We start from the raw sequence: 14,209 nt of genomic DNA, 5'->3' as shown, positions 1-14,209 counted from the left end.
TCCTCCCGCTCTTTGTCTGCTCTATTTTGTACCATGTCCATCCTCTTTTTCATCCGCACCACCGTTTCCCATCACCAATTAATGAGCACGAGTGCCCGCAAAAAAATATCGTCCTAACTTCACCATGAATGTCGCCGCGTGACGCAAAAAAGGAGGGATGCAACACGAGGACTTCCCAGGAGGTCACCCATCCTAGTACTACTCTCGCCCAAGCACGCTTAACTTCGGAGTTCTGATGGGATCCGGTGCTTTAGTGCTGGTATGATTGCATCCGACATGTTATGCACTCATTTTCCCTTATGCTTGCTCCTCCCGCTCTTTGTCTGCTCTATTTTGTACCATGTCCATCCTCTTTTTCATCCGCACCACCGTTTCCCATCACCAATAGCCGAGCACGAGTGCCCGCAAAAAAATATCGTCCTAACTTCACCATGAATGTCGCCGTGTGATGCAAAAAAGGAGGGATGCAACACGAGGACTTCCCAGGAGGTCACCCATCCTAGTACTACTCTCACCCAAGCACGCTTAACTTCAGAGTTCTGATGGGATCCGGTGCTTTAGTGCTGGTATGATCGCATCCGACATGTTATGCACTCATTTTCCCTTATACTTGCTCCTCCCGCTCTTTGTGTGCTCTATTTTGTACCATGTCCATCCTCTTTTTCATCCGCACCACCGTTTCCCATCACCAATAGCCGAGCACGAGTGCCCGCAAAAAAATATCGTCCTAACTTCACCATGAATGTCGCCGCGTGACGCAAAAAAGGAGGGATGCAACACGAGGACTTCCCAGGAGGTCACCCATCCTAGTACAACTCTCGCACAAGCACGCTTAACTTCCGAGTTCTGATGGGATCCGGTGCTTTAGTGCTGGTATGATCGCATCCGATATGTTATGCACTCATTTTCCCTTATGCTTGCTCCTCCCGCTCTTTGTGTGCTCTATTTTGTACCATGTCCATCCTCTTTTTCATCCGCACCACCGTTTTCCATCACCAATAGCCGAGCACGAGTGCCCGCAAAAAAATATCGTCCTAACTTCACCATGAATGTCGCCGCGTGACGCAAAAAAGGAGGGATGCAACACGAGGACTTCCCAGGAGGTCACCCACCCTAGTACTACTCTCGCCCAAGCACGCTTAACTTCGGAGTTCTGATGGGATCCGGTGCTTTAGTGCTGGTATGATCGCATGCGAAATGTTATGCACTCATTTTCCCTTATGCTTGCTCCTCCCGCTATTTGTGTGCTCTATTTTGTACCATGTCCATCCTCTTTTTCATCCGCACCACCGTTTCCCATCACCAATAGCCGAGCACGAGTGCCCGCAAAAAAATATCATCCTAACTTCACCATGAATGTCGCCGCGTGACGCATAAAAGGAGGGATGCAACACGAGGACTTCCCAGGAGGTCACCCATCCTAGTACTACTCTCGCCCAAGCACGCTTAACTTCGGAGTTCTGATGGGATCCGGTGCTTTAGTGCTGGTATGATCGCATCCGAAATGTTATGCACTCATTTTCCCTTATGCTTGCTCCTCCCGCTCTTTGTGTGCTCTATTTTGTACCATGTCCATCCTCTTTTTCATCCGCACCACCGTTTCCCATCACCAATAGCCGAGCACGAGTGCCCGCAAAAAAATATCGTCCTAACTTCACCATGAATGTCGTCGCGTGACGCATAAAGGAGGGATGCAACACGAGGACTTTCTGTGAGGTCACCCATCCTAGTACTACTCTCGCCCAAGCACGCTTAACTTCGGAGTTCTGATGGGATCCGGTGCTTTAGTGCTGGTATGATCGCAACCGACATGTTATGCACTCATTTTCCCTTATGCTTGCTCCTCCCGCTCTTTGTCTGCTCTATTTTGTACCATGTCCATCCTCTTTTTCATCCGCACCACCGTTTCCCATCACCAATAGCCGAGCACGAGTGCCCGCAAAAAAATATCATCCTAACTTCACCATGAATGTCGCCGCGTGACGCAAAAAAGGAGGGATGCAACACGAGGACTTTCCAGGAGGTCACCCATCCTAGTACTACTCTCGCCCAAGCACCCTTAACTTCGGAGTTCTGATGGGATCCGGTGCTTTAGTGCTGGTATGATCGCATCCGACATGTTATGCACTCATTTTCCCTTATGCTTGCTCCTCCCGCTCTTTGTCTGCTCTATTTTGTACCATGTCCATCCTCTTTTTCATCCGCACCACCGTTTCCCATCACCAATTAGTGAGCACGAGTGCCCGCAAAAAAATATCGTCCTAACTTCACCATGAATGTCGCCGCGTGACGCAAAAAAGGAGGGATGCAACACGAGGACTTCCCAGGAGGTCACCCATCCTAGTAATACTCTCGCCCAAGCACGCTTAACTTCAGAGTTCTGATGGGATCCGGTGCTTTAGTGCTGGTATGATCGTATCCGACATGTTATGCACTCATTTTCCCTTATGCTTGCTCCTCCCGCTCTTTTTCTGCTCTATTTTGTACCATGTCAATCCTCTTTTTCATCCGCACCACCGTTTCCCATAGCCAATAGCCGAGCACGAGTGCCCGCAATAAAATATCGTCCTAACTTCACCATGAATGTCGCCGCGTGACGCAAAAAAGGAGGGATGCAACACGAGGACTTCCCAGGAGATCACCCATCCTAGTACTACTCGCCCAAGCATGCTTAACTTCGGAGTTCGATGGGATCCGGTGCTTTAGTGCCGGTATGATCGCATCCGACATGTTATGCACTCATTTTCCCTTATGCTTGCTCCTCCCGCTCTTTGTCTCGCTTCTATTTTGTACCATGTCCATCCTCTTTTTCATCCGCACCACCGTTTCCCATCACCAATAGCCGAGCACGAGTGCCCGCAAAAAAATATCGTCCTAACTTCACCATGAATGTCGCCGCGTGACGCAAAAAAGGAGGATGCAACACGAGGACTTCCCAGGAGGTCACCCATCCTAGTACAACTCTCGCCCAAGCACGCTTAACTTCGGAGTTCTGATGGGATCCGGTGCTTTAGTGCTGGTATGATCGCATCCGACATGTTATACACTCATTTTCCCTTATGCTTGCTCCTCCCGCTCTTTGTCCGCTTCTATTTTGTACCATGTCCATCCTCTTTTTCATCCGCACCACCGTTTCCCCATCACCAATAGCCGAGCACGAGTGCCCGCAAAAAAATATCGTCCTAACTTCACCATGAATGTCGCCGCGTGACGCAAAAAAGGAGGGATGCAACACGAGGACTTCCAAGGAGGTCACCCATCCTAGTACTACTCTCGCCCAAGCACGCTTAACTTCGGAGTTCAGATGGGATCCGGTGCTTTAGTGTTGGTATGATCGCATCCGACATGTTATGCACTCATTTTCCCTTATGCTTGCTCCTCCCGCTCTTTGTCTGCTCTATTTTGTACCATGTCCATCCTCTTTTTCATTCGCACCACCGTTTCCCATCACCAATAGCCGAGCTCGAGTGCACGCAAAAATATATCGTCCTAACTTCACCATGAATGTCGCCGCGTGACGCAAAAAAGGAGGGATGCAACACGAGGACTTCCCAGGAGGTCACCCATCCTAGTACTACTCTCACCCAAGCACGCTTAACTTCGGAGTTCTGATGGGATCCGGTGCTTTAGTGCTGGTATGATCGCATCCGACATGTTATGCACTCATTTTCCCTTATGCTTGCTCCTCCCGCTCTTTGTCTGCTCTATTTTGTACCATGTCCATCCTCTTTTTCATCCGCACCACCGTTTCCCATCACCAATAGCCGAGCACGAGTGCCCGCAAAAAAATATCGTCCTAACTTGACCATGAATGTCGCCGCGTGACGCAAAAAAGGAGGGATGCAACACGAGGACTTCCCAGGAGGTCACCCATCCTAGTACTACTCTCGCCCAAGCACGCTTAACTTCGCAGTTCTGATGAGATCCGGTGCTTTAGTGCTGGTATGATCGCATCCGACATGTTATGCACTCATTTTCCCTTATGCTTGCTCCTCCCGCTCTTTGTCTGCTCTATTTTGTACCATGTCAATCCTCTTTTTCATCCGCACCACCGTTTCCCATCACCAATTAGTGAGCACGAGTGCCCGCAAAAAAATATCGTCCTAACTTCACCATGAATGTCGCCGCGTGACGCAAAAAAGGAGGGATGCAACACGAGGACTTCCCAGGAGGTCACCCATCCTAGTAATACTCTCGCCCAAGCACGCTTAACTTCGCAGTTTTGATGGGATCCGGTGCTTTAGTGCTGGTATGATCGTATCCGACATGTTATGCACTCATTTTCCCTTATGCTTGCTCCTCCCGCTCTTTTTCTGCTCTATTTTGTACCATGTCCATCCTCTTTTTCATCCGCACCACCGTTTCCCATAGCCAATAGCCGAGCACGAGTGCCCGCAATAAAATATCGTCCTAACTTCACCATGAATGTCGCCGCGTGACGCAAAAAAGGAGGGATGCAACGCGAGGACTTCCCAGGAGATCACCCATCCTAGTACTACTCTCGCCCAAGCACGCTTAACTTCGGAGTTCTGATGGGATCCGGTGCTTTAGTGCTGGTATGATCGCATCCGACATGTTATGCACTCATTTTCCCTTATGCTTGCTCCTCCCGCTCTTTGTCTGCTCTATTTTGTACCATGTCCATCCTCTTTTTCATCCGCACCACCGTTTCCCATCACCAATAGCCGAGCACGAGTGCCCGCAAAAAAATATCGTCCTAACTTCACCATGAATGTCGCCGCGTGACGCAAAAAAGGAGGATGCAACACGAGGACTTCCCAGGAGGTCACCCATCCTAGTACAACTCTCGCCCAAGCACGCTTAACTTCGGAGTTCTGATGGGATCCGGTGCTTTAGTGCTGGTATGATCGCATCCGACATGTTATACACTCATTTTCCCTTATGCTTGCTCCTCCCGCTCTTTGTCTGCTCTATTTTGTACCATGTCCATCCTCTTTTTCATCCGCACCACCGTTTCCCATCACCAATAGCCGAGCACGAGTGCCCGCAAAAAAATATCGTCCTAACTTCACCATGAATGTCGCCGCGTGACGCAAAAAAGGAGGGATGCAACACGAGGACTTCCAAGGAGGTCACCCATCCTAGTACTACTCTCGCCCAAGCACGCTTAACTTCGGAGTTCAGATGGGATCCGGTGCTTTAGTGCTGGTATGATCGCATCCGACATGTTATGCACTCATTTTCCCTTATGCTTGCTCCTCCCGCTCTTTGTCTGCTCTATTTTGTACCATGTCCATCCTCTTTTTCATCCGCACCACCGCTTTCCCATCACCAATAGCCGAGCACGCAGTGCCCGCAAAAATATCGTCCTAACTTCACCATGAATGTCGCCGCGTGACGCAAAAAAGGAGGGATGCAACACGAGGACTTCCTGTGAGGTCACCCATCCTAGTACTACTCGCCCAAGCACGCTTAACTTCGCAGCTTCGATGAGATCCGGTGCTTTAGTGCTGGTATGATCGCATCCGACATGTTATGCACTCATTTTCCCTTATGCTTGCTCCTCCCGCTCTTTGTCTGCTCTATTTTGTACCATGTCAATCCTCTTTTTCATCCGCACCACCGTTTCCCATCACCAATTAGTGAGCACGAGTGCCCACAAAAAAATATCGTCCTAACTTCACCATGAATGTCGCCGCGTGACGCAAAAAAGGAGGGATGCAACACGAGGACTTCCCAGGAGGTCACCCATCCTAGTAATACTCTCGCCCAAGCACGCTTAACTTCGCAGTTTTGATGGGATCCGGTGCTTTAGTGCTGGTGGTATGATGTTATCCGACATGTTATGCACTCATTTTCCCTTATGCTTGCTCCTCCCGCTCTTTTTCTCGCTTCTATTTTGTACCATGTCCATCCTCTTTTTCATCCGCACCACCGTTTCCCATAGCCAATAGCCGAGCACGAGTGCCCGCAATAAAATATCGTCCTAACTTCACCATGAATGTCGCCGCGTGACGCAAAAAAGGAGGGATGCAACGCGAGGACTTCCCAGGAGATCACCCATCCTAGTACTACTCTCGCCCAAGCACGCTTAACTTCGGAGTTCTGATGGGATCCGGTGCTTTAGTGCTGGTATGATCGCATCCGACATGTTATGCACTCATTTTCCCTTATGCTTGCTCCTCCCGCTCTTTGTCCGCTTCTATTTTGTACCATGTCCATCCTCTTTTTCATCCGCACCACCGTTTCCCATCACCAATAGCCGAGCACGAGTGCCCGCAAAAAAATATCGTCCTAACTTCACCATGAATGTCGCCGCGTGACGCAAAAAAGGAGGATGCAACACGAGGACTTCCCAGGAGGTCACCCATCCTAGTACAACTCTCGCCCAAGCACGCTTAACTTCGGAGTTCTGATGGGATCCGGTGCTTTAGTGCTGGTATGATCGCATCCGACATGTTATACACTCATTTTCCCTTATGCTTGCTCCTCCCGCTCTTTGTCCGCTTCTATTTTGTACCATGTCCATCCTCTTTTCATCCGCACCACCGTTTCCCATCACCAATAGCCGAGCACGAGTGCCCGCAAAAAAATATCATCCTAACTTCACCATGAATGTCGCCGCGTGACGCAAAAAAGGAGGGATGCAACACGAGGACTTCCAAGGAGGTCACCCATCCTAGTACTACTCTCGCCCAAGCACGCTTAACTTCGGAGTTCAGATGGGATCCGGTGCTTTAGTGCTGGTATGATCGCATCCGACATGTTATGCACTCATTTTCCCTTATGCTTGCTCCTCCCGCTCTTTGTCTGCTCTATTTTGTACCATGTCCATCCTCTTTTTCATCCGCACCACCGTTTCCCATCACCAATAGCCGAGCACGAGTGCCCGCAAAAAAATATCGTCCTAACTTCACCATGAATGTCGCCGCGTGACGCAAAAAGGAGGGATGCAACAAGAGGACTTCCCAGGAGGTCACCCATCCCAGTACTACTCTCTCCCAAGCACGCTTAACTTCGGAGTTCTGATGGGATCCGGTGCTTTAGTGCTGGTATGATCGCATCCGACATGTTATGCACTCATTTTCCCTTATGCTTGCTCCTCCCGCTCTTTGTCTGCTCTATTTTGTACCATGTCCATCCTCTTTTTCATCCGCACCACCGTTTCCCATCACCAATAGCCGAGCACGAGTGCCCGCAATAAAATATCGTCCTAACTTCACCATGAATGTCGCCGCGTGACGCAAAAAAGGAGGGATGCAACACGAGGACTTCCCAGGAGGTCACCCATCCCAGTACTACTCTCGCCCAAGCACGCTTAACTTCGGAGTTCTGATGGGATCCGGTGCTTTAGTGCTGGTATGATCGCATCCGATATGTTATGCACTCATTTTCCCTTATGCTTGCTCCTCCCGCTCTTTGTCTGCTCTATTTTGTACCATGTCCATCCTCTTTTTCATCCGCACCACCGTTTCCCATCACCAATAGCCGAGCACGAGTGCCCGCAAAAAAATATCGTCCTAACTTCACCATGAATGTCGCCGCGTGACGCAAAAAAGGAGGGATGCAACACGAGGACTTCCCAGGAGGTCACCCATCCTAGTACTACTCTCTCCCAAGCACGCTTAACTTCGGAGTTCCGATGGGATCCGGTGCTTTAGTGCTGGTATGATCGCATCCGACATGTTATGCACTCATTTTTCCTTATGCTTGCTCCTCCCGCTCTTTGTCTGCTCTAATTTGTACCATGTCCATCCTCTTTTTCATCCGCACAACCGTTTCCCATCAACAATAGCCGAGCACGAGTGCCCGCAAAAAAATATCATCCTAACTTCACCATGAATGTCGCCGCGTGACGCAAAAAAGGAGGGATGCAACACGAGGACTTCCCAGGAGGTCACCCATCCCAGTACTACTCTCTCCCAAGCACGCTTAACTTCGGAGTTCTGATGGGATCCGGTGCTTTAGTGCTGGCATGATCGCATCCGACATGTTATGCACTCATTTTCCCTTATGCTTGCTCCTCCCGCTCTTTGTCTGCTCTATTTTGTACCATGTCCATCCTCTTTTTATCCGCACCACCGTTTCCCATCACCAATAGCCGAGCACGAGTGCCCGCAAAAAAATATCATCCTAACTTCACCATGAATGTCGCCGCGTGACGCATAAAAGGAGGGATGCAACACGAGGACTTCCCAGGAGGTCACCCATCCTAGTAGTACTCTCGCACAAGCACGCTTAACTTCGGAGTTCTGATGGGATCCGGTGCTTTAGTGCTGGTATGATCGCATCGGAAATGTTATGCACTCATTTTCCCTTATGCTTGCTCCTCCCGCTCTTTGTCTGCTCTATTTTGTACCATGTCCATCCTCTTTTTCATCCGCACCACCGTTTCCCATCACCAATAGCCGAGCACGAGTGCCCGCAAAAAAATATCGTCCTAACTTCACCATGATTGTCGCCGCGTGACGCAAAAAAGGAGGGATGCAACACGAGGACTTCCCAGGAGGTCACCCATCCTAGTACTACTCTCGCCCAAGCACGCTTAACTTCGGAGTTCTGATGGGATCCGGTGCTTTAGTTTGAGGTATGATCGCATCCGACATGTTATGCACTCATTTTCCCTTATGCTTGCTCCTCCCGCTCTTTGTCTGCTCTATTTTGTACCATGTCCATCCTCTTTTTCATCCGCACCACCGTTTCCCATCACCAATAGCCGAGCACGAGTGCCCGCAATAAAATATCGTCCTAACTTCACCATGAATGTCGCCGCGTGACGCAAAAAAGGAGGGATGCAACACGAGGACTTCCCAGGAGGTCACCCATCCCAGTACTACTCTCGCCCAAGCACGCTTAACTTCGGAGTTCTGATGGGATCCGGTGCTTTAGTGCTGGTATGATCGCATCCGATATGTTATGCACTCATTTTCCCTTATGCTTGCTCCTCCCGCTCTTTGTCTGCTCTATTTTGTACCATGTCCATCCTCTTTTTCATCCGCACCACCGTTTCCCATCACCAATAGCCGAGCACGAGTGCCCGCAAAAAATATCGTCCTAACTTCACCATGAATGTCGCCGCGTGACGCAAAAAAGGAGGGATGCAACACGAGGACTTCCCAGTGAGGTCACCCATCCTAGTACTACTCTCTCCAAGCACGCTTAACTTCGGAGTTCCGATGGGATCCGGTGCTTTAGTGCTGGTATGATCGCATCCGACATGTTATGCACTCATTTTTCCTTATGCTTGCTCCTCCCGCTCTTTGTCTGCTCTAATTTGTACCATGTCCATCCTCTTTTTCATCCGCACAACCGTTTCCCATCAACAATAGCCGAGCACGAGTGCCCGCAAAAAAATATCATCCTAACTTCACCATGAATGTCGCCGCGTGACGCAAAAAAGGAGGGATGCAACACGAGGACTTCCCAGGAGGTCACCCATCCCAGTACTACTCTCTCCCAAGCACGCTTAACTTCGGAGTTCTGATGGGATCCGGTGCTTTAGTGCTGGCATGATCGCATCCGACATGTTATGCACTCATTTTCCCTTATGCTTGCTCCTCCCGCTCTTTGTCTCCTAACAGCTGTTCCATGTCAATCATATTTAAAATCCGCACCACCGTTTCCCATCACCAATAGCCGAGCACGAGTGCCCGCAAAAAAATATCATCCTAACTTCACCATGAATGTCGCCGCGTGACGCATAAAAGGAGGGATGCAACACGAGGACTTCCAGTGAGGTCACCCATCCTAGTAGTACTCTCGCACAAGCACGCTTAACTTCGGAGTTCGATGGGATCCGGTGCTTTAGTGCCGGTATGATCGCATCGGAAATGTTATGCACTCATTTTCCCTTATGCTTGCTCCTCCCGCTCTTTATCTCGCTTCTATTTTGTACCATGTCCATCCTCTTTTTCATCCGGCAACCCACCGTTTCCCATCACCAATAGCCGAGCACGAGTGCCCGCAAAAAAATATCGTCCTAACTTCACCATGATTGTCGCCGCGTGACGCAAAAAAGGAGGGATGCAACACGAGGACTTCCCAGGAGGTCACCCATCCTAGTACTACTCTCGCCCAAGCACGCTTAACTTCGGAGTTCTGATGGGATCCGGTGCTTTAGTGCTGGTATGATCGCATCCGACATGTTATGCACTCATTTTCCCTTATGCTTGCTCCTCCCGCTCTTTGTCTGCTTTTATTTTGTACCATGTCCATCCTCTTTTTCATCCGCACCACCGTTTCCCATCACCAATAGCCGAGCACGAGTGCCCGCAATAAAATATCGTCCTAACTTCACCATGAATGTCGCCGCGTGACGCAAAAAAGGAGGGATGCAACACGAGGACTTCCCAGGAGGTCACCCATCCCAGTACTACTCTCGCCCAAGCACGCTTAACTTCGGAGTTCTGATGGGATCCGGTGCTTTAGTGCTGGTATGATCGCATCCGATATGTTATGCACTCATTTTCCCTTATGCTTGCTCCTCCCGCTCTTTGTCTGCTCTATTTTGTACCATGTCCATCCTCTTTTTCATCCGCACCACCGTTTCCCATCACCAATAGCCGAGCACGAGTGCCCGCAAAAAAATATCGTCCTAACTTCACCATGAATGTCGCCGCGTGACGCAAAAAAGGAGGGATGCAACACGAGGACTTCCCAGGAGGTCACCCATCCTAGTACTACTCTCTCCCAAGCACGCTTAACTTCGGAGTTCCGATGGGATCCGGTGCTTTAGTGCTGGTATGATCGCATCCGACATGTTATGCACTCATTTTTCCTTATGCTTGCTCCTCCCGCTCTTTGTCTGCTCTAATTTGTACCATGTCCATCCTCTTTTTCATCCGCACAACCGTTTCCCATCAACAATAGTCGAGCACGAGTGCCCGCAAAAAAATATCATCCTAACTTCACCATGAATGTCGCCGCGTGACGCAAAAAAGGAGGGATGCAACACGAGGACTTCCCAGGAGGTCACCCATCCCAGTACTACTCTCTCCCAAGCACGCTTAACTTCGGAGTTCTGATGGGATCCGGTGCTTTAGTGCTGGCATGATCGCATCCGACATGTTATGCACTCATTTTCCCTTATGCTTGCTCCTCCCGCTCTTTGTCTGCTCTATTTTGTACCATGTCCATCCTCTTTTTATCCGCACCACCGTTTCCCATCACCAATAGCCGAGCACGAGTGCCCGCAAAAAAATATCATCCTAACTTCACCATGAATGTCGCCGCGTGACGCATAAAAGGAGGGATGCAACACGAGGACTTCCCAGGAGGTCACCCATCCTAGTAGTACTCTCGCACAAGCACGCTTAACTTCGGAGTTCTGATGGGATCCGGTGCTTTAGTGCTGGTATGATCGCATCGGAAATGTTATGCACTCATTTTCCCTTATGCTTGCTCCTCCCGCTCTTTGTCTGCTCTATTTTGTACCATGTCCATCCTCTTTTTCATCCGCACCACCGTTTCCCATCACCAATAGCCGAGCACGAGTGCCCGCAAAAAAATATCGTCCTAACTTCACCATGAATGTCGCCGCGTGACGCAAAAAAGGAGGGATGCAACACGAGGACTTCCCAGGAGGTCACCCATCCTAGTAATACTCTCACCCAAGCACGCTTAACTTCAGAGTTCTGATGGGATCCGGTACTTGAGTGCTGGTATGATCGCATCCGACATGTTATGCACTCATTTTCCCTTATGCTTGCTCCTCCCGCTCTTTGTCTTCTCTATTTTGTACCATGTCCATCCTCTTTTTCATCCGCACCACCGTTTCCCATCACCAATAGCCGAGCACGAGTGCCCGCAAAAAAATATCGTCCTAACTTCACCATGAATGTCGCCGCGTGACGCAAAAATGGAGGGATGCAACACGAGGACTTCCCAGGAGGTCACCCATCCTAGTACTACTCTCGCCCAAGCACGCTTAACTTCGGAGTTCTGATGGGATCCGGTGCTTTAGTGCTGGTATGATCGCATCCGACATGTTATGCACTCATTTTCCCTTAAGCTTGCTCCTCCCGCTCTTTGTCTGCTCTATTTTGTACCATGTCCATCCTCTTTTTCATCCGCACCACCGTTTCCCATCACCAATAGCCGAGCACGAGTGCTCGCAAAAAAATATCGTCCTAACTTCACCATGAATGTCGTCGCGTCTTGCAAAAAAGGTGGGATGCAACACGAGGACTTCCCAGGAGGTCACCCATCCTAGTACTACTCTCGCCCAAGCACGCTTAACTTCGGAGTTCTGATGGGATCCGGTGCTTTAGTGCTGGTATGATCGCATCCGACATGTTATGCACTCATTTTCCCTTATGCTTGCTCCTCCCGCTCTTTGTCCGCTTCTATTTTGTACCATGTCCATCCTCTTTTTCATCCGCACCACCGTTTCCCATCACCAATAGCCGAGCACGAGTGCCCGCAAAAAAATATCGTCCTAACTTCACCATGAATGTCGCCGCGTGACGCAAAAAAGGAGGGATGCAACACGAGGACTTCCCAGGAGGTCACCCATCCTAGTACTACTCTCGCCCAAGCACGCTTAACTTCGGAGTTCTGATGGGATCCGGTGCTTTAGTGCTAGTATGGTCGCATCCGACATATTATGCACTCATTTTCCCTTATGCTTGCTCCTCCCGCTCTTTGTGTGCTCTATTTTGTACCATGTCCATCCTCTTTTTCATCCGCACCACCGTTTCCCATCACCAATAGCCGAGCACGAGTGCCCGCAAAAAAATATCGTCCTAACTTCACCATGAATGTCGTCGCGTGACGCAAAAAAGGAGGGATGCAACACGAGGACTTTCCAGGAGGTCACCCATCCTAGTACTACTCTCGCCCAAGCACGCTTAACTTCGGAGTTCTGATGGGATCTGGTGCTTTAGTGCTGGTATGATTGCAACCGACATGTTATGCACTCATTTTCCCTTATGCTTGCTCCTCCCGCTCTTTGTCTGCTCTATTTTGTACCATGTCCATCCTCTTTTTCATCCGCACCACCGTTTCCCATCACCAATAGCCGAGCACGAGTGCCCGCAAAAAAATATCATCCTAACTTCACCATGATTGTCGCCGCGTGACGCAAAAAAGGAGGGATGCAACACGAGGACTTCCCAGGAGGTCACCCATCCTAGTACTACTCTCGCCCAAGCACGCTTAACTTCGGAGTTCTGATGGGATCCGGTGCTTTAGTGCTGGTATGATCGCATACGACATGTTATGCACTCATTTTCCCTTATGCTTGCTCCTCCCGCTCTTTGTCTGCTCTATTTTGTACCATGTCCATCCTCTTTTTCATCCGCACCACCGTTTCGCATCACCAATTAGTGAGCACGAGTGCCCGCAAAAAAATATCGTCCTAACTTCACCATGAATGTCGCCGCGTGACGCAAAAAAGGAGGGATGCAACACGAGGACTTCCCAGGAGGTCACCCATCCTAGTAATACTGTCGCCCAAGCACGCTTAACTTCAGAGTTCTGATGGGATCCGGTGCTTTAGTGCTGGTATGATCGTATCCGACATGTTATGCACTCATTTTCCCTTATGCTTGCTCCTCCCGCTCTTTTTCTGCTCTATTTTGTACCATGTCAATCCTCTTTTTCATCCGCACCACCGTTTCCCATCACCAATAGCCGAGCACGAGTGCCCGCAATAAAATATCGTCCTAACTTCACCATGAATGTCGCCGCGTGACGCAAAAAAGGAGGGATGCAACACGAGGACTTCCCAGGAGGTCACCCATCCTAGTACTACTCTCGCCCAAGCACGCTTTACTTCAGCTTCGATGGGATCCGGTGCTTTAGTGCTGGTATGATCGCATCCGACATGTTATGCACTCATTTTCCCTTATGCTTGCTCCTCCCGCTCTTTGTCTGCTCTATTTTGTACCATGTCTATCCTCTTTTTCATCCGCACCACCGTTTCCCATCACCAATAGCCGAGCACGAGTGCCCGCAAAAAAATATCGTCCTAACTTCACCATGAATGTCGCCGCATGACGCAAAAAAGGAGGATGCAACACGAGGACTTCCCAGGAGGTCACCCATCCTAGTACAACTCTCGCCCAAGCACCCTTAACTTCGGAGTTCTGATGGGATCCGGTGCTTTAGTGCTGGTATGATCGCATCCGACATGTTATGCACTCATTTTCCCTTATGCTTGCTCCTCCCGCTCTTTGTCTGCTCTATTTTGTACCATGTCCATCCTCTTTTTCATCCGCACCACCGTTTCCCATCACCAATAGCCGAG

At 49.8% G+C, this 14,209-nt stretch overlaps 45 non-coding genes and 1 pseudogene across 45 annotated transcripts; all 46 read right to left on the bottom strand.

Moving 5' to 3' along the window:
• Positions 1 to 154: 154 nt before the first annotated feature.
• LOC139837291 (5S ribosomal RNA) lies at positions 155 to 273 on the bottom strand. Its single transcript, XR_011753782.1, has one exon. It is a non-coding gene; the product is annotated as a 5S ribosomal RNA (ribosomal RNA).
• Positions 274 to 461: 188 nt separating this feature from the next.
• On the bottom strand, positions 462 to 580 carry LOC139836297 (5S ribosomal RNA). Its single transcript, XR_011752995.1, has one exon. It is a non-coding gene; the product is annotated as a 5S ribosomal RNA (ribosomal RNA).
• A 188-nt stretch (positions 581 to 768) lies between these two features.
• LOC139836647 (5S ribosomal RNA) lies at positions 769 to 887 on the bottom strand. Its single transcript, XR_011753351.1, has one exon. It is a non-coding gene; the product is annotated as a 5S ribosomal RNA (ribosomal RNA).
• Positions 888 to 1,075: 188 nt separating this feature from the next.
• LOC139837438 (5S ribosomal RNA) lies at positions 1,076 to 1,194 on the bottom strand. The gene has a single exon (XR_011753931.1). It is a non-coding gene; the product is annotated as a 5S ribosomal RNA (ribosomal RNA).
• Positions 1,195 to 1,382: 188 nt separating this feature from the next.
• On the bottom strand, positions 1,383 to 1,501 carry LOC139837370 (5S ribosomal RNA). Its single transcript, XR_011753862.1, has one exon. It is a non-coding gene; the product is annotated as a 5S ribosomal RNA (ribosomal RNA).
• Positions 1,502 to 1,688: 187 nt separating this feature from the next.
• On the bottom strand, positions 1,689 to 1,807 carry LOC139836522 (5S ribosomal RNA). The gene has a single exon (XR_011753226.1). It is a non-coding gene; the product is annotated as a 5S ribosomal RNA (ribosomal RNA).
• Positions 1,808 to 1,995: 188 nt separating this feature from the next.
• Positions 1,996 to 2,114, bottom strand: LOC139836237 (5S ribosomal RNA). The gene has a single exon (XR_011752935.1). It is a non-coding gene; the product is annotated as a 5S ribosomal RNA (ribosomal RNA).
• Positions 2,115 to 2,302: 188 nt separating this feature from the next.
• Positions 2,303 to 2,421, bottom strand: LOC139836559 (5S ribosomal RNA). The gene has a single exon (XR_011753263.1). It is a non-coding gene; the product is annotated as a 5S ribosomal RNA (ribosomal RNA).
• A 188-nt stretch (positions 2,422 to 2,609) lies between these two features.
• On the bottom strand, positions 2,610 to 2,725 carry LOC139836822 (5S ribosomal RNA). Its single transcript, XR_011753538.1, has one exon. It is a non-coding gene; the product is annotated as a 5S ribosomal RNA (ribosomal RNA).
• A 189-nt stretch (positions 2,726 to 2,914) lies between these two features.
• LOC139837381 (5S ribosomal RNA) lies at positions 2,915 to 3,033 on the bottom strand. The gene has a single exon (XR_011753874.1). It is a non-coding gene; the product is annotated as a 5S ribosomal RNA (ribosomal RNA).
• Positions 3,034 to 3,223: 190 nt separating this feature from the next.
• LOC139836409 (5S ribosomal RNA) lies at positions 3,224 to 3,342 on the bottom strand. The gene has a single exon (XR_011753111.1). It is a non-coding gene; the product is annotated as a 5S ribosomal RNA (ribosomal RNA).
• Positions 3,343 to 3,530: 188 nt separating this feature from the next.
• On the bottom strand, positions 3,531 to 3,649 carry LOC139837408 (5S ribosomal RNA). Its single transcript, XR_011753901.1, has one exon. It is a non-coding gene; the product is annotated as a 5S ribosomal RNA (ribosomal RNA).
• A 188-nt stretch (positions 3,650 to 3,837) lies between these two features.
• On the bottom strand, positions 3,838 to 3,956 carry LOC139836435 (5S ribosomal RNA). The gene has a single exon (XR_011753137.1). It is a non-coding gene; the product is annotated as a 5S ribosomal RNA (ribosomal RNA).
• A 188-nt stretch (positions 3,957 to 4,144) lies between these two features.
• LOC139836838 (5S ribosomal RNA) lies at positions 4,145 to 4,263 on the bottom strand. Its single transcript, XR_011753554.1, has one exon. It is a non-coding gene; the product is annotated as a 5S ribosomal RNA (ribosomal RNA).
• A 188-nt stretch (positions 4,264 to 4,451) lies between these two features.
• On the bottom strand, positions 4,452 to 4,570 carry LOC139836265 (5S ribosomal RNA). Its single transcript, XR_011752963.1, has one exon. It is a non-coding gene; the product is annotated as a 5S ribosomal RNA (ribosomal RNA).
• Positions 4,571 to 4,757: 187 nt separating this feature from the next.
• Positions 4,758 to 4,876, bottom strand: LOC139837380 (5S ribosomal RNA). The gene has a single exon (XR_011753873.1). It is a non-coding gene; the product is annotated as a 5S ribosomal RNA (ribosomal RNA).
• Positions 4,877 to 5,064: 188 nt separating this feature from the next.
• Positions 5,065 to 5,183, bottom strand: LOC139837401 (5S ribosomal RNA). Its single transcript, XR_011753894.1, has one exon. It is a non-coding gene; the product is annotated as a 5S ribosomal RNA (ribosomal RNA).
• Positions 5,184 to 5,371: 188 nt separating this feature from the next.
• LOC139836960 (5S ribosomal RNA) lies at positions 5,372 to 5,488 on the bottom strand. Its single transcript, XR_011753684.1, has one exon. It is a non-coding gene; the product is annotated as a 5S ribosomal RNA (ribosomal RNA).
• A 188-nt stretch (positions 5,489 to 5,676) lies between these two features.
• Positions 5,677 to 5,798, bottom strand: LOC139837101 (5S ribosomal RNA; annotated as a pseudogene).
• A 190-nt stretch (positions 5,799 to 5,988) lies between these two features.
• On the bottom strand, positions 5,989 to 6,107 carry LOC139836263 (5S ribosomal RNA). The gene has a single exon (XR_011752961.1). It is a non-coding gene; the product is annotated as a 5S ribosomal RNA (ribosomal RNA).
• Positions 6,108 to 6,295: 188 nt separating this feature from the next.
• On the bottom strand, positions 6,296 to 6,414 carry LOC139837378 (5S ribosomal RNA). Its single transcript, XR_011753871.1, has one exon. It is a non-coding gene; the product is annotated as a 5S ribosomal RNA (ribosomal RNA).
• A 188-nt stretch (positions 6,415 to 6,602) lies between these two features.
• On the bottom strand, positions 6,603 to 6,721 carry LOC139837400 (5S ribosomal RNA). Its single transcript, XR_011753893.1, has one exon. It is a non-coding gene; the product is annotated as a 5S ribosomal RNA (ribosomal RNA).
• A 187-nt stretch (positions 6,722 to 6,908) lies between these two features.
• On the bottom strand, positions 6,909 to 7,027 carry LOC139837377 (5S ribosomal RNA). The gene has a single exon (XR_011753869.1). It is a non-coding gene; the product is annotated as a 5S ribosomal RNA (ribosomal RNA).
• A 188-nt stretch (positions 7,028 to 7,215) lies between these two features.
• On the bottom strand, positions 7,216 to 7,334 carry LOC139837281 (5S ribosomal RNA). Its single transcript, XR_011753772.1, has one exon. It is a non-coding gene; the product is annotated as a 5S ribosomal RNA (ribosomal RNA).
• Positions 7,335 to 7,522: 188 nt separating this feature from the next.
• LOC139836407 (5S ribosomal RNA) lies at positions 7,523 to 7,641 on the bottom strand. Its single transcript, XR_011753109.1, has one exon. It is a non-coding gene; the product is annotated as a 5S ribosomal RNA (ribosomal RNA).
• A 188-nt stretch (positions 7,642 to 7,829) lies between these two features.
• LOC139836428 (5S ribosomal RNA) lies at positions 7,830 to 7,948 on the bottom strand. Its single transcript, XR_011753130.1, has one exon. It is a non-coding gene; the product is annotated as a 5S ribosomal RNA (ribosomal RNA).
• Positions 7,949 to 8,135: 187 nt separating this feature from the next.
• Positions 8,136 to 8,254, bottom strand: LOC139836656 (5S ribosomal RNA). Its single transcript, XR_011753362.1, has one exon. It is a non-coding gene; the product is annotated as a 5S ribosomal RNA (ribosomal RNA).
• A 188-nt stretch (positions 8,255 to 8,442) lies between these two features.
• LOC139836699 (5S ribosomal RNA) lies at positions 8,443 to 8,562 on the bottom strand. Its single transcript, XR_011753410.1, has one exon. It is a non-coding gene; the product is annotated as a 5S ribosomal RNA (ribosomal RNA).
• Positions 8,563 to 8,750: 188 nt separating this feature from the next.
• Positions 8,751 to 8,869, bottom strand: LOC139837274 (5S ribosomal RNA). The gene has a single exon (XR_011753765.1). It is a non-coding gene; the product is annotated as a 5S ribosomal RNA (ribosomal RNA).
• Positions 8,870 to 9,056: 187 nt separating this feature from the next.
• On the bottom strand, positions 9,057 to 9,175 carry LOC139836855 (5S ribosomal RNA). Its single transcript, XR_011753572.1, has one exon. It is a non-coding gene; the product is annotated as a 5S ribosomal RNA (ribosomal RNA).
• A 188-nt stretch (positions 9,176 to 9,363) lies between these two features.
• On the bottom strand, positions 9,364 to 9,482 carry LOC139836427 (5S ribosomal RNA). The gene has a single exon (XR_011753129.1). It is a non-coding gene; the product is annotated as a 5S ribosomal RNA (ribosomal RNA).
• Positions 9,483 to 9,670: 188 nt separating this feature from the next.
• On the bottom strand, positions 9,671 to 9,788 carry LOC139836872 (5S ribosomal RNA). The gene has a single exon (XR_011753592.1). It is a non-coding gene; the product is annotated as a 5S ribosomal RNA (ribosomal RNA).
• Positions 9,789 to 9,981: 193 nt separating this feature from the next.
• Positions 9,982 to 10,100, bottom strand: LOC139837364 (5S ribosomal RNA). Its single transcript, XR_011753856.1, has one exon. It is a non-coding gene; the product is annotated as a 5S ribosomal RNA (ribosomal RNA).
• A 189-nt stretch (positions 10,101 to 10,289) lies between these two features.
• LOC139837269 (5S ribosomal RNA) lies at positions 10,290 to 10,408 on the bottom strand. The gene has a single exon (XR_011753760.1). It is a non-coding gene; the product is annotated as a 5S ribosomal RNA (ribosomal RNA).
• A 188-nt stretch (positions 10,409 to 10,596) lies between these two features.
• LOC139836406 (5S ribosomal RNA) lies at positions 10,597 to 10,715 on the bottom strand. The gene has a single exon (XR_011753108.1). It is a non-coding gene; the product is annotated as a 5S ribosomal RNA (ribosomal RNA).
• Positions 10,716 to 10,903: 188 nt separating this feature from the next.
• LOC139836426 (5S ribosomal RNA) lies at positions 10,904 to 11,022 on the bottom strand. Its single transcript, XR_011753128.1, has one exon. It is a non-coding gene; the product is annotated as a 5S ribosomal RNA (ribosomal RNA).
• Positions 11,023 to 11,209: 187 nt separating this feature from the next.
• Positions 11,210 to 11,328, bottom strand: LOC139836655 (5S ribosomal RNA). The gene has a single exon (XR_011753361.1). It is a non-coding gene; the product is annotated as a 5S ribosomal RNA (ribosomal RNA).
• Positions 11,329 to 11,516: 188 nt separating this feature from the next.
• LOC139836686 (5S ribosomal RNA) lies at positions 11,517 to 11,635 on the bottom strand. The gene has a single exon (XR_011753397.1). It is a non-coding gene; the product is annotated as a 5S ribosomal RNA (ribosomal RNA).
• Positions 11,636 to 11,823: 188 nt separating this feature from the next.
• Positions 11,824 to 11,942, bottom strand: LOC139837358 (5S ribosomal RNA). The gene has a single exon (XR_011753850.1). It is a non-coding gene; the product is annotated as a 5S ribosomal RNA (ribosomal RNA).
• A 188-nt stretch (positions 11,943 to 12,130) lies between these two features.
• LOC139837348 (5S ribosomal RNA) lies at positions 12,131 to 12,249 on the bottom strand. Its single transcript, XR_011753840.1, has one exon. It is a non-coding gene; the product is annotated as a 5S ribosomal RNA (ribosomal RNA).
• A 189-nt stretch (positions 12,250 to 12,438) lies between these two features.
• Positions 12,439 to 12,557, bottom strand: LOC139837334 (5S ribosomal RNA). The gene has a single exon (XR_011753826.1). It is a non-coding gene; the product is annotated as a 5S ribosomal RNA (ribosomal RNA).
• A 188-nt stretch (positions 12,558 to 12,745) lies between these two features.
• LOC139836458 (5S ribosomal RNA) lies at positions 12,746 to 12,864 on the bottom strand. Its single transcript, XR_011753162.1, has one exon. It is a non-coding gene; the product is annotated as a 5S ribosomal RNA (ribosomal RNA).
• A 188-nt stretch (positions 12,865 to 13,052) lies between these two features.
• Positions 13,053 to 13,171, bottom strand: LOC139837353 (5S ribosomal RNA). Its single transcript, XR_011753845.1, has one exon. It is a non-coding gene; the product is annotated as a 5S ribosomal RNA (ribosomal RNA).
• Positions 13,172 to 13,359: 188 nt separating this feature from the next.
• Positions 13,360 to 13,478, bottom strand: LOC139836770 (5S ribosomal RNA). Its single transcript, XR_011753482.1, has one exon. It is a non-coding gene; the product is annotated as a 5S ribosomal RNA (ribosomal RNA).
• A 188-nt stretch (positions 13,479 to 13,666) lies between these two features.
• LOC139836863 (5S ribosomal RNA) lies at positions 13,667 to 13,783 on the bottom strand. Its single transcript, XR_011753582.1, has one exon. It is a non-coding gene; the product is annotated as a 5S ribosomal RNA (ribosomal RNA).
• Positions 13,784 to 13,970: 187 nt separating this feature from the next.
• LOC139837425 (5S ribosomal RNA) lies at positions 13,971 to 14,089 on the bottom strand. Its single transcript, XR_011753918.1, has one exon. It is a non-coding gene; the product is annotated as a 5S ribosomal RNA (ribosomal RNA).
• Between the last annotated feature and the right edge of the window lie 120 nt (positions 14,090 to 14,209).

This window comes from Lolium perenne, chromosome 2 (genome assembly GCF_019359855.2).
Source record: "Lolium perenne isolate Kyuss_39 chromosome 2, Kyuss_2.0, whole genome shotgun sequence".
NCBI lineage: Eukaryota > Viridiplantae > Streptophyta > Magnoliopsida > Poales > Poaceae > Lolium > Lolium perenne.
This window is presented reverse-complemented; position numbering and strand designations above follow the sequence as displayed.